The sequence below is a fragment of the Coregonus clupeaformis genome, chromosome 33, assembly GCF_020615455.1.
Source record: "Coregonus clupeaformis isolate EN_2021a chromosome 33, ASM2061545v1, whole genome shotgun sequence".
NCBI classification, from domain to species: domain Eukaryota; kingdom Metazoa; phylum Chordata; class Actinopteri; order Salmoniformes; family Salmonidae; genus Coregonus; species Coregonus clupeaformis.
Window position 1 is genome coordinate 37,005,866 of NC_059224.1, and position 14,521 is coordinate 37,020,386.

The window sequence follows — 14,521 nt, forward strand, 5'->3', positions numbered from 1 at the left end:
CTCCAGTTGTAATAGGTTTGTAGCCTACATTGTGTGTGACTTGTATACAGCATTTGCATTTGCTAACATAGGTCCACATACAACCCATGGCATACAAGGATGTGCCAGCAGTCTCTTGGGACCTCTTCATCTGCAGACAGCCTTTCACAGCTCTCCATATCTGAGTCCAGGCAACGTCACAAAGAAACAGGCTTTATTATATTACAATTAGACAGCCCTGACTATTATGCTGCTATTATCTTCAGATTTTCTCTCTAGGGACAAGAACTGGAGAATCTTTTCATAATGTCCTCCCACAAAATTACCTGCCATATCTAACTAGTAGCCTAGTCTCTCCCTTTTCTGACAGCTGGAGCAGCACATCCTTTCACTCTCTTCCATTGCTGTTATCTACAAATGCATTTGGAGCGTGATAAATAGGCCTACATCAAGATAACAAGCTAATATGAAGTTAGCTAGCTGATATTTAACTTAGCTATGCAGTATGTAAAGTTGTCTAGCTAGCAGCTCATTAGCCTACAGTGGCCTGCTATACATAGTTTAAATTTTTTTTCTAAATGTATTTACTTGAATAGGTTCGCCTGTGAAAATTAATGAAAAATAACTAATGGCTTGGCGCGTGTTCAGTCACCTCGCTGTCCGTATGTACTCCAGGTTCCGATGGTTGGTGAGGATGAGAAATGGGTCCTGGACGTCCTCCAAACTTCACCGCCAGGAGCTCCCGATCGCCAACCTCATAGTTCCTCTCCGCAGGAGACAGATTATTTTGAGTAATATGCACATGGATACAATTTCTGTGGATTACCTTGACGTTGGGACAGGACAGCCCCCACACCTACTTCTGAAGCGTCCACCTCCACCACGAAGGGCAGCGTAGGATCTGGATGTTTAAGCAACGGGGCGGAGGTGAAACAACCCTTCAGTAGGGGGAAGGCTTCGTCAGCTGCAGAATTCCATCCCAACTTCCGGGGACGACCCTTGAGGAGAGAAGTGAGAGGAGAGGTGATCGAGCTAAAGTTCTTAATGAATCAGTGGTAGAAGTTGGCAAATCCCAAAAAACGTTGTAACCCCTTTATGTTGGTTGGGACTGGCCATGACCTGACAGCATCCACCTTCCTCTCATCCATCATGACTCCTTGCGGGCCGATCTGGTAACCCAAAAAGGAGACCTCCTCCTGATGGAATTGGCACTTCTCCAGGTGGTTGGCCAGGAGGCGTTCCAGGACTACTCAGACGTGAGCGATGGGCTCCTCCAAGGTAGCCGAGTAGACCAGGATGTCGTCGATATACACGACCACCTGGCGTCCAAGCATGTCCCGCAACACCTCATTGACGAATGCCTGGAACACTGATGGAGCATTGGCTAATCCAAAAGGCGTCACCAAGTACTCATAGTGACCAGATATCATGCTGAAGAACGTCTTCCATCCATCCCCCTCCCGGATGGGGATAAAATTGTAGGCACTCCGCAGGCCCAGCTTGGTGAAAAACTGGGCCCTGCAGAGTTGTTTAATCGTGGCCGACACCAACGGGAGAGGGTAGCGGTACTTCGTGGTGATGGAATTCAGATTTCTGTAATCGATGCACGGGCGCAAACCTCCGTCCTTCTTGGCGACGAAGAAGAAGCCTGCTGACGCAGGGGAGGTGGATGTGCGAATGAAACCCTGCTGGAGAGCCTCCTGGATGTACTCCTCCATAGCCTTGGTTTTTGCCACCGACAGAGGGTAGATGCGGCCGCGCGGAGGTGCAGAGCCTGCAAGCAGGTCGATGGCACAGTCCCAGGGGCGATGAGGAGGGAGACAAGTGGCGCGGATCTTGTAAAAAACCTCCTGAAGATCTTGGTATACCTCCGGTATGTTGGGCTGACGGGCAACCACAGGACTCTCAACCGACGTGGAACCACAGGGAAAGGGTAAGCAGGTCTTCCGGCATTCAGGTGCCAAGTCAGTGATTTTTATCATCGGCCATGAGATGGTGGGGTTATGACATTGAAGTCATGGGAAGCCGAGGATGATCTTGTGTACGGGTGCACTGTGATGAGGAAGGGAAGACTTTCTTGATGTATGGATTCCACGGTGAGGGTGAGTGGTGCTGTGATGTGTGTGATTGTCCTGTATCCCGTTGGTTGACTATCCAGTGCTTGAACCGGACAAGGAGAGGAGAGCGGGTATGAGGTGATGTTAAGGGAGGAGGCGAGAGCCTGGTCAATAAAATTAATTGCGGCACCGGAGTCCACTAGAGCTGTAGAAACAAAACATGAAGGACAGCCAGCCAGTGAAATTGTTCCTAGGAAAGGTTTGGCGGAAAGTGAGGATGATGGAATACTCACGCCTAACCCAGGAGATGGATGATCACGTGGCTGTCCCTATGCTCCTGTGGACCCCCGGTTAGAACGTACCGGACACGGTTGAAGCTGGTGCCCCTTCCTGTCCCCAATAAGGACAGAGCCCCAGCTGTCTACGACGGCATCGCTCAGCCACGGAGAGACGCGTGGCCCCCACCTCTATGGGTTCAGGCTCTGACTCAGAATGATCAACGGAGGGAGAGAGGCGATGGGGGCGTCCAAGGATAGGTTGTCATCTCGGCACGCAAACTCCGTCTGGACCTCTTCGCACCATCCTCTTCTGAATAGGATGTGAAGCGCCGGCTCATTCCATCCGCTGGATGCTGCCACTGTCCGAAAGGTGAGCGTGTACTCCGCCGTGGTCTGACCATCCTGCCGTAGTTGGAGTACGGCTGTGGCCCACTCCAACGCTCATCCAGCCAGCAGAGAAATGACCGTGGCAACCTTGGACCTCTCGGTGGTGGGGGATCCCATCTGATGGGCAAAATAGAGGGAGCACTGGAGTAGGAAGCCACAGCATATATGTCCGGGAGGGACATTCGGGCATCGCTGACCAGGACGGACTGCTGGATGGGCTGGGGTGCTGGCTCGATTTGTGGTAGAGAATCCTCCACTGTTTGGAGATGACGCCCCTTGAGAAATGTTGACTCATTGAAGAACGCGGAGGACCTCATCCATAGCCGTCCCCAAATGAGTCAGCTGGTCATGGTGTTGACGAAGTAGGTGTCCCTGTTCGCTGACAATCTGGGAGATATCTTGGTTAACTGCTGCTTCCATTTGTTGAGGTAGTATTCTGTAACGTAGATGCAGGGAGTCAGGAAACAGGTGCAGTTAGTGAGTTTAATAATAACGAACACGGAGCAATACAAAACAATAATTGCGTCTGACATAGAAACATAAACAATACTACCTGATGACTGATAACAAAAGAGTGCAATATAAAGGGTAAGTAATCAAGGGAGTAATGAAGTCCAGGTGTGACTGATAATGAGACGCAGGTGTGCGTAATGATGGTTGCCAGGTGTGCGTAAAGATGGGTTGCCAGGACCGGTGGTTAGTAGACCGGTGACGTCGAGTGCCTGAGCAGGGGAGCGGGAGTGGACATGACAGTAGTTAACACAAGTTCAATCACAAAGGCTGGTCTGAGTTCATCTCCTCAGTTTCATTCAGTAGTACAACACAATTCACATTGCATTTTATCATGGGCACTGTGGGAATTTATATCTGTGATGTTTAAATTATGTCTTACCCCAAGAGTGAGAGAGTACTTCACATCCAGCGGATATCCTTGCTGAGGGTGGCGTTGATCATGCACTGCTTCTCGTGGGGTGAGCTGATGTTCCACATGTCACGCCTCATGTCTAAAACATGGGGAAAAGGAGACATAAAGTCAATGTCTATGCATCTACAAATTCAATGTTTTACACAATATTGTATCATACAGTATTTGTTGAGTTACTGACCTGTCCGTCCACAGGCTCGATGTGCTGTAGTCTCCACAACTTGACGCTCGCGCTCGGATCACACTGGCACAGGATGTTCATGCACCGGATAGTCTGAAGGATGCACTCCTGTTGGAATGGAAAACAGAGACATTTGGTCAGTGGTAGACCTTTTTCAATGCTGTATCACCATCTTTACCTGTACAGAAAATGCATTGTTTATCTTAACACAAACCCACCTTGTATAATGTGACAAGTGGTCCCTCAACACCCAATCTTCATGTCTCATTGTTCTTGTTTCCCAATCAACATTCTGGATCTTCCTCTTCTGCCATGGTGGATGAGCTACCTTTTCTGGTAAATGCAGGGCCATTTCTCTTTCCCAACAGAAAATGGCAGCTGCAGACCTGAGTGTTGTCACTGGGTTTACGGTCCGCCCATCTGAAAGACAAAAAAATAAGTACATTTTACTAGCTAGCTAGGTTAATTACTAAAATTGTAACATTTATATTTAAATACCATAACCCACAGACTTGACTATAGTAACGGTAAACTAGACTGGGCTTTGGTCTATCTGCACATCTAAAATCCCACTATGTGAGACAGTCTAGGGTACTATTTGCCCAAAGAGGGGAAGTATAGCTCATCGCAATACGGCTGTACTTATGATTCTAATTCTCAAGAGGAAAGTTAAAACCCTCAGCCGTGAGGTCACTGAGGAGGACAAACAGTGGTAGGGGAATCGTCTGAAAGGGACTGACATGCAAGGATGGAACATAAGGATTTTGGGCACTTGCCAGCAGACCACGATTTCCACTAGCCTGGGTAACATTCAGGTCCTAAATCTGTGGCATGCAATTTTTGTAAAGGCAATATTTCACTGCTGTGTCAGGCTAGTTTGGCACATTTTCTACTAGCCATTTCACTGCTGTCAGGCTAGTTTGGCACATTGTCTACTAGCCCAGTCTGAAAAGTACTAGCCTCGGGCTAGCTTAATTTCCATCCATGCTGACATTTCTAACTGACTTCACAGGTCATTTGATTAGTCATGTACAGATGCACTCGTGGATCAAAACCGTTTCTGTGTTTTGTATGGGGAAAACATTGAGCCCACAAGTCCTTTGTGAGCTAGCTAGCCAACTATAGCTAAGGTAGCTAACTAGCCAACCAAGGTGCCTAACTAGCTAGCCCACCAGGCAATATTTAACTAGCTAGTTAACATTAGCTCACCGTTCGTGTAGTCAGACTTTTTATAAGTGGTGACATGCTAACTAACCAACAATCCTTGCCATGGTGCCGGCCTAACGTTAGCTAGCAAGTCTCTCTACATGAACGGTGAGTTAACGTTAATTAACTAACCTTAACCTTAACCTAACCTAAATATCCCTTCCATGGTGGGCTAACACTAGCTAGAATGTCAACACGTGAAAAAGTATGACTACACAAACCGCGAGCTAACGTTAACTAGCTGGCTAGCTCACTAAAGGTCACAACAGTCATTATGCTAGCCTATAATGGTTTTCTTTTTACTTGTAAGGAAGGTAACATGCGTTGTATTATTATATTATATTATTATATTATTGTACACAGTGGTGTGAAGTACTTCGGTAAAAATACTTTAAAGTACTACTTAAGTCGTTTTTTGGGGGTATCTGTACTTTACTTTACTATTTATATTTTGGACAACTTTTACTTTTACTCCACTACATTCCTAAAGAAAATTATGGACTTTTTACTCCATACATTTTCCCTGACACCCAAAAGTACTCATTACATTTTGAATGCTTAGCAGTACAGAACAATTGTCAAATTCACGAACTTATCAAGAGAACATCCATGGTCATCCCTACTGCATCTGATCTGGCAGATTCACTAAACACAAATGCTGGAGTGTGCCCCTGGCTATCTGTAAATTTAAAAAACAAGAAAATCGTTCCATCTGGTTAGCTTAATAAGGAATTTGAAATGATTTATAATTGTACTTTTACTTTTGGTACTTAAGTATATTTGAGCAATTCTATTTACTTTTGATACTTAAGTATATTTAAGACCAAATACTTTTAGACTTTTACTCAAGTAGTATTTTACTGGGTGACTTTCACTTTTACTTGAGTCATTTTCTATTAAGGTATCTTTATTTAGTAGTATGACAACTAGGTACTTTTTCCACCACTGGTTGTACACATAATTACAGTTGGTGGTTATCTTGCTAATTTTCATAAGCATCTAGCTAACCACAGATCTTTGACCTAACCAAAATAGCATGCTAGCAGCTAGTAAACAGGGCTCCAGCAACGCCTCTCGATTACAAAGGTTGGAAAACGATAAAATGCACGTCATCGGTTACAATCCGGTACATAGAACAGAACCATCCTTGGTTCTGATCGACAGAGAGACCTAAGGTTAGCTAGTTCGCTACTAAAGGTCAGAGGGTAATTAAAACAATTATAGTAATAAAAAATGCTACGGTAGCTAGCTAGGTAATTTTAAAAATGCTAAACAAGAATACACACGAGAAATACACAATATCAATTATTTATACAAGGAACTAAAAAGGCTATAATATTTACTTGCTAGGTTACTTGCTTATTTATCGATGAGAGTTTGCATGAAGAAATGTGCCTTGGGGGATGACTTCAAAGCTTGCAACAGAATGTGCAGTTCTGTATGTTAGCCACATTAGCGGCTAATTAGCATTTCATTTTTGGGGGGTAATTACATTCAAATAAATTGATAAAAGTTATCTTGTCCGAGAGAGATTTGCGCGGTTATCAAAATGTCACGCCAGGGTAAGCCTACACAAAACACAGACCTTATATGAAGTAGTTCTAAAATCCCCAACGGAAAAATGTATGGTGAAAAAAACTATTGGAACCATTTCCGGGTTTTACTGCTAGGTTTTATGGGTATTATGACTCATACTGTGGTACTCAATTGCGATGGCTGTACTGCAGGGTTCTTCAATTCCGGTCCTGGAGGGCCGAAACACCTCTGTTTTTCATCCTCTCCTTCTAATCAGGGGCTAATTCAGACCTGGGACACCAGGTGAGTGCAATTAACTACCAGGTAGAAATAAAAAACAGAAGTGTTTCGGCCCTCCAGGACCAGAATTGAAGAACCCTGCTGTACTGGTTTATGATAATTTAGCTATTTAAAGGTTAACACAGACTTCCTCATGTGTATTCCTTTTTATTGAAACAGTACATGATTGTTGATTTTTATATCATCTGAGGTTAAGATAAATACTGAGAATGTATATTTTTAAATACAAGTCAATGTATTAGCTAGTATGACTTTTTTTTAAATACAAAGGCTGTATTATGTTACTGTCCTAACAGTACTTTCTAGTTTTTTACAGCATCTGAGTGAATCATTTATGTTCTGCAGATCGAAATTCACCCAGGCTCGAACGTTACTGTCTCAAAGAATGTCTGGAGGTCTTTGAGTGGGCAGGCCTTCCCCGGGAAGAAGAGCAGCTCAGTTTTTTTGTCTAGATCATGGCTAGGATGGGCTCGGCCTTGGGGGTGAGGGAGTAGCTTCCTTAGGCTCAATACAATTTTTTCTCCAAATTTGAAGAAGATCTAATCATATTGGATCATTCTTGGGGGGTCTCCAACTCAGATTTCACATACAAGGATAACAGGTGTTGTCGGCGATACATCACCTGCGAAAAGAGGCTACATGCTGTTCACTTAAACCAACACTGTTTTGGATGGAAACGTCCATTCTACTCATTCTAATTCTATGGAACAATCGCTATACATTGCATTTAGGCCTCCTGTAGGTCAGTTGGTAGAGCATGGTGCTTGCAACGCCAGGGTTGTGGGTTTGATTCCCACGGGGGGCCAGTATGAAAGATGTATGCACTCACTAAACTGTAAGTCGCTCTGGATAAGAGCGTCTGCTAAATGACTAAAATGTTTTTAAAAATTCGGAAAGTATACAGACCCCTTGACTTTTTCCACATTTTGTGACGTTATAGCCTTATTCTAAAATGGATGTAAAAAAAAAATGTATCCCTCATCATTCTACACACAATACCCCATAATGACAAAGCAAAAACAGATTTTTAGAAAGAGTTCAATCTTGGTTTCATCAGACCTGAGAATCTTGTCCTTTAAGTGCCTTTTGGCAAACTCCAAGCAGGCTGTCGTGCCTTTTACTGAGGAGTGGCTTCCGTCTGGCCACTCTCCATAAAGGCCTGATTGGTGGAGTGCTGCAGAGATGGTTGTCCTTCTGGAAGGTTCTCCCATCTCCACAGAGGAACTCTGCAGCTTTGTCAGAGTGACCATCGGGTTCTTGGTCACCTCCCTGACCAAGGCCCTTCACCCCCGATTGCTCAGTTTGGCCGGGCGGCCAGCTCTAGGAAGAGTCTTGGTGGTTCCAAACTTCTTCCATTTAAGAATGATGGAGGCCACTGTGTTCTTGGGGACCTTCAATGGTGCAGAAATGTTTTGGTACCCTTCCCCAGATCTGTGCCTCGACACAATCCTGTCTCGGTGCTCTACGGACAATTCCTTTGACCTCATGGCATGGTTTTTGCTCTGACATGCACTGTCAACTGTGGGACCTTATATAGACAGGTGTGTGCCTTTCCAAATCATGACCAATCAATTGAATTTACCACAGGTGGACTCCAATCAAGTTGTAGAAACATCTCAAGGATGATCAATGGAAACAGGAAGCACCTGAGCTCAATTTCGAGTCTCATAGCAAAGGGTCTGCTTGTTTTTGCTTTGTCATTATGGGGTATTGTGTGTAGATTGATGAGGAAAATATTTTATTTAATCAATTTTAGAATAAGGCTGTAACGTAACAAAATGTGGAAAAAGAGAAGGGGTCTGACTACTTTCCGAATGCACTGTATTTATGTATTATTTGTAGCGTTGTACTGCTAAGCCATAGTCATCTTCATACCTAACTCAAATTTAAATATCTGTCTGTGTCATTATGACTTTGGATAATTAATTGACACATCGAACTTATTTAATTTGAACAATTGTAGGTGGCAAAGCTAAAATGGAAGAAGAAAAGACAGATTGGATCCTGAAAAAGTGACCGCAAAAATTGGTGAGTAGGTTTTTGTTCATCGATTGCAAATGAGCATTTGACAGTCTGCGGGTATCGTAATGATATGCTAAATGGCATATTATTATTATTATTATATATTTTTAAAGAATATGACTTGGTGAATCTTATTCCAGACACTGACATGGCTTAAGGGATACTACGGGATTTCGAGATTTTTACCCAGAGTCAGAGGAACTCATGGAAACCATTTTTATGTCTCTGCGTGCAGTTTGTAGATTATTGAAGTTAGCTTAGCGCAATTACTGGAAGTCTCCCACAGTAGCTAGCTCCTCTCAAAAACAGGGAAATAAACCTAACTGCTCCAAAGCTGGATGGTTGGTCATTTATAGTCTTACAAAGCTATACATAGTAATCAATATTTTATCAATTCATACATTTTACTGATAGCCATAAGAAACGACATTCTATCCACTTCCTCATTCTCTGTCCCGTTGTCGTATAGAGATCGCAATGTTGTATCTGTGTCATTATGGCGTCCGTGAGTACATGGGCAGTGCCATTGAGACAGATACAATGTTGCGATCTGCTGGCTACTATACCGGGAGACTTCCAGCAATTGTGCTAAGCTAACTTCAATAATCTCCCAACTGCACGCAGAGACAAAAATGGTATTCATGAGTTCATCGAACTCTGGTTAAGTAGAAAAACAACCTGAATCTCGAAATCTCGCAGTATCCCATAAAAAAATAATACACCATAATAGGGTTGGGGTCAATTTCAATTAAATTAATTTAAGATGTTAAAGGGATAGTTCACTTTTTTACACCTTATAGTCAGATGGATAACAAAAACTATGGGGGTGATGGGGGCAATTAGTCAAATGTTTGTGGCCAAATCCTGTCAAGTTAATAGTGGCTATTTAATCAACTCTGAATCATGGATTACAGTTTCTCCTGGCCCATGGACTACTTTCAGTGTAAGGAACCATCTGACTGACTATAAGGTGTAAAAACGTGAACTATCCCTTAATTGAATTTACAAATCAATAATTGCAAATAGGGCATTAATGGTCAAGGATTTCTTATTAAACTGAATCAGATTTTTACATAAAGGTTTTTCCTTTTTTATTAGTTTTATTCATGACCCCAAACCCAACCCCTGACTGTACTATGTGCTTTTTATCTTATATTTGTTGCTTTCCCTCCACAGATGCTGTCATGAAGCGCTTCCCGGGTGCAACAAAGGGACAAGTGAAAACGGCTTAAAACAGTAAAATGACTGAATTGAGAAGCGATGAGAGAAAAAGAAAATGAATAGGATTAAATAAATGTTTTTGTGTTGTTTGATCTGTTTTATTACCATGACTACAAGTATCACTGAAATAATTCTCCAGTAACATATATGTTAACAACATTTGAATACTATGTGTCACACATACACTACTGGTCAAAATTTTTAGAACACCTACTCATTCAAGGGTTTTTCTTAATTTTTACTATTTTCTACATTGTAGAATAGTAGTGAAGACATCATATGGAATCATGTAGTAACCAAAAAAGTATTAAACAAAATCAAAATATATTTTATATTTGAGTTTCTTCAAAGTAACCACCCTTTGCCTTGATGACAGCTTTGCACACTCTTGGCATTCTCTCAACCAGCTTCATGAGGTAGTCACCTGGAATGCATTTCAATAAACAGGTGTTTCTTGTTAAAAGTTCATTTGTGGAATGTCTTTCCTTCTTAATGTGTTTGAGCCAATCAATTGTGGTGTGACAAGGTAGGGGTGGTATACAAAAGATAGCCCTATTTGGTAAAAGACCAAGTCCATATTATGGCAAGAACAGCTCAAATTAGCAAAGAGACCATCAAGCGCTACGATGAAACTGGCTCTCATGAGGACCCGCACAGGAAAGGAAGATCCAGCGTTACCTCTGCTGCAGAGGATAAGTTCATTAGAGTTACCAGCCTCAGAAATTGCAACCCAAATAAATACTTCACAGAGTTCAAGTAACAGACACATCTCAACAGCAAATGTTCAGAGGAGACTGCGTGAAACAGGCCTTCATGGTCGAATTGCTGCAAAGAAACCACTACTAAAGGACACCAATAAGAAGAAGAGACTTGCTTGGGCCAAGAAACACGAGCAATGGACATTACACCAGTGGAAATGTGTCCTTTGGTCTGGAGTCCAAATTGGAGATTTTTGGTTCCAACCGCTGTGTCTTTGTGAGACGCTGTGTAGGTGAAAGGATGAGCTCTGCATGTGTAGTTCCCACCGTGAAGCATGGAGGAGGAGGTGTGATGGTGCTTTGCTGGTGACACTGTCGGTGATTCATTTAGAATTCAAGGCACACTTAACCAGCATGGCTACCACAACATTCTGCAGCGATACACCATCCTATCTAGTTTGGGCTTAGTGGGACTATCATTTGTTTTTCAACAGGACAATGACCCAACACACCTCCAGGCTGTGTCAGGGCTATTGTACCAAGGAGAGTGATGGAGTGCAGCATCAGATGACCTGGCCTCCAAAATCACCAGACCTCTAACCAATTGAGATGGTTTGGGATGAGTTGGACCTCAGAGTGAAGGAAAAGAAGCCAACAAGTGCTCAGCATATGTGGGAACTCCTTCAAGACTGTTGGAAAAGCATTCCAGGTAATAATAAATATATAATAATATAACCCATTCCAGGTGAAGCTGTTTGAGAGAATGCCAAGAGTGTGCAAAGCTGTCATCAAGGCAAAGGGTGGCTACTTTGAAGAATCTAAATTCTAAAATATATTTTGATTTGTTTAACACTTTTATGGTTACTAAATAATTCCATATGTGTTATTTCATAGTTTTGATGTCTTCACTATTATTCTACAAGGTAGAAAATAGTAAAAAATAAAGAAAAACCCTTGAATGAATAGGTGTGTACAAACTTTTGTCTGGTACAGTATATTACCATATATTACTTTTCCGTATGGGATGGTACAATTGCCCCCAGCCTGTATTCAACCAGCACACAAAGGCAACCATCTAAGTTATGAATAACTCATTGCTTACAGTTAACTGCCATTGAATGTATGTCAATCCCACATGCACTTTTGTCCTCCCTCCCTCCTGAAAAGGAGGACTACAAGTAGCACATTATAAAACTATCAGGCCTTTTCACTCCTCCAATGATTAGACAAAGTAACACACTGACCCTCCTAGAGAGAGAGAGAGAGAGCAAGAGAGAGAGCGGGAGAGAGAGGGAGAAAGGGGTGAGAGAGAGATAACAAGAGAGAGAGCGAGATTGAGAGAGACAAAGAGAGGGATGGAGCAAGGGAGAGCAAGAGAAAGAGATAAATGGGGCTAAGCAGTAGAGGACTGTGGACACAGCCAAGCAGAATAAAAGCATTGTTCTATTGTCAGTCTAGTCCACATTGGGCCCCTGCACGCGCATCTGTCATTGCATCAGGTTGAGTGTGGCTGCTTGCACATTGTACTGTACTGAACTGAGGACAAGTGAACAGGAGAATCACTTGTGGAGTCGATATATTGACACCATGATGATTCAGACATTGCCTGGTCTCCATTGAGCCATTAGTTCTGCCCAGACTCTGCCCACTTTGTGGAGGGAGAGAGAGAGAGTGAGAAGGGAAGGAATGAAGGAGGGAAGGCGGGAAAGGCATATTATGGGAAACTGGGGAGAGGAGGGGAGAAGGGGGATAAGGAGGAGAGGAAGCAGTAGACAAGACAAGAGGGTAGAGTGGGAGACATTGGGTGAGGCGAGGGGAGAAGGGAGGAGGAAGTCTTCGACCAGAGAGGGGAGGAGAGGGAGATACAGAGAGAGGGTGAGAGAGGGGGAGACGTGGGAGAATCAGAGGCAGGCCAGGCAAATCTGACCTAGTGTACAGAAGGCATGTGTGCGGTTTGTACAGTTTGTGCAGTCTGACTGAGTGAAAGGGAAATGGGTGCAATAAGTGCACGCATCGGTCAAAACCACGTTCCTAATCGCAGTTGACACACAGACTTGTAATGCTGTAAGGACTTCCCTGCTGAGAAAGGGGCCATAATTCTATGAGTTGTAGAAAACTGAAGGAGACATTGGTCATGGAGACATTGGAATTACAGTGGTGTGAGTTGTTTAATAAGTTATATTGTTAACTTAGATTTTTTTTTATTAGGCCTACAGTTAATTGTATATGTTTTTACGACACATCAAATGTTTATCACCCTTCTCCAGAACATAAAGGACCACAATGGAAATACGTTTTAAAACTTTTTTGTGTTGTCCTCCATGATTTTAAATTCCTTGTATCCACATTAGTGGAGGCTCCTGAGAGGATGAAGGGGAGGACCATCCTACTCAGTGAATTTCAGAAAAATGTAAAATAATGAAACATTAAAAAAGTTATCCTTTTCAGATAAAACTATACTAAATATATTCACGTCACCAAGTACCTGATTAAAACACACTGTTTTGCAGTGAAGGTCTACAGTAGTCTCAACAACACACTCTAGGCTAGCACCATGGTGTATCCAGAAGACAGCCATTTCCCGTCTTCCTCTGGCTACATTGACTTCAATACAAAAACCTACGAGGCTCGTAGGCCTTACCCCCTTCCATAGACCTACATGGTAATTATGACCACTTCCGGGGGACGTCCTCCAACCAATCAAAGCTTTTGCAATATGAACTGACATTTTGTCCATCCAATCATAGGATTAGGATCAGAGAACGAACCGAGTGTGGTGTAATGGGGTTGTGCCACAGACCATTATGGGGGTTCTATGTGTTGAGAAGCTTGGTGTGTTGGTGACATATTGGATAGAGATTGAGAGTGAATAGTGATAGTTGAGCATTTTTAGGATATTATTCCATTCAAATTAGTTTCTTCAAACTACAGGAGATGGAGGAGGTAGATTATACACTACCGGTCAAAAGTTTTAGAACACCTATTCATTCAAGGGTTTTTCTTTATTTTTAATATTTTCTACATTGTAGAATAATAGTGAAGACATCACAACTATGAAATAACACATATGGAATCATGTAGTAACCAAAAAGGTGTTAAACAAATATAAATATATTTTATATTTGAGATTCTTCAAATTGCCAGCCTTTGCCTTGATGACAGCTTTGCACACTCTTGGCATTCTCTCAACCAGCTTCACCTGTAATGCTTTTCCAACAGTCTTGAAGGAGTTCCCACATATGCTGAGCACTTGTTGGCTGCTTCTCCTTCACTCTGCAGTCTGACTCATCCCAAACCATCTCAATTTGGTTGAGGTCGGGGGATTGTGGAGGCCAGGTCATCTGATGCAGCACTCCATCACTCTCCTTCTTGGTAAAATAGGCCTTACACAGCCTGGAGGTGTGTTGGGTCATTGTCCTGTTGAAAAACAAATGATAGTCCCACTTGCCTTGAATTCTAAATCAATCACAGACAGTGTCACCAGCAAAGCACCCCCACACCATAACACCTCCTCCTCCATGCTTTACAGTGGGAAATACACATGCAGAGATCATCCGTTCACCCACACCGCGTCTCACAAAGACACAGCGGTTGGAACCAAAAATCTCAAATTTGGACACATTTCCACCAGTCTAATGTCCATTGCTCATGTTTCTTGGCCCAAGCAAGTCTTCTTATTGGTGTCCTTTAGTAGTGGTTTCTTTGCAGCAATTAGACAATGAAGGCCTGATTCACACAGTCTCCTCTGAACA

The 14,521-nt window shown here is 42.9% G+C and overlaps 2 long non-coding RNA genes across 2 annotated transcripts; one reads left to right on the plus strand and one right to left on the minus strand.

Moving 5' to 3' along the window:
• Positions 1–3,165: 3,165 nt before the first annotated feature.
• Positions 3,166–4,218, minus strand: LOC121549328. The gene is made up of 3 exons (XR_005996792.1): positions 4,026–4,218; positions 3,808–3,915; positions 3,166–3,705 (listed from the first exon to the last, which is right to left on the minus strand). It is a non-coding gene; the product is annotated as an uncharacterized LOC121549328 (long non-coding RNA).
• A 149-nt stretch (positions 4,219–4,367) lies between these two features.
• LOC121549362 lies at positions 4,368–10,155 on the plus strand. Its single transcript, XR_005996804.2, has 3 exons — positions 4,368–4,611; positions 8,792–8,856; positions 10,027–10,155. It is a non-coding gene; the product is annotated as an uncharacterized LOC121549362 (long non-coding RNA).
• The last annotated feature ends 4,366 nt before the right edge of the window (positions 10,156–14,521 follow it).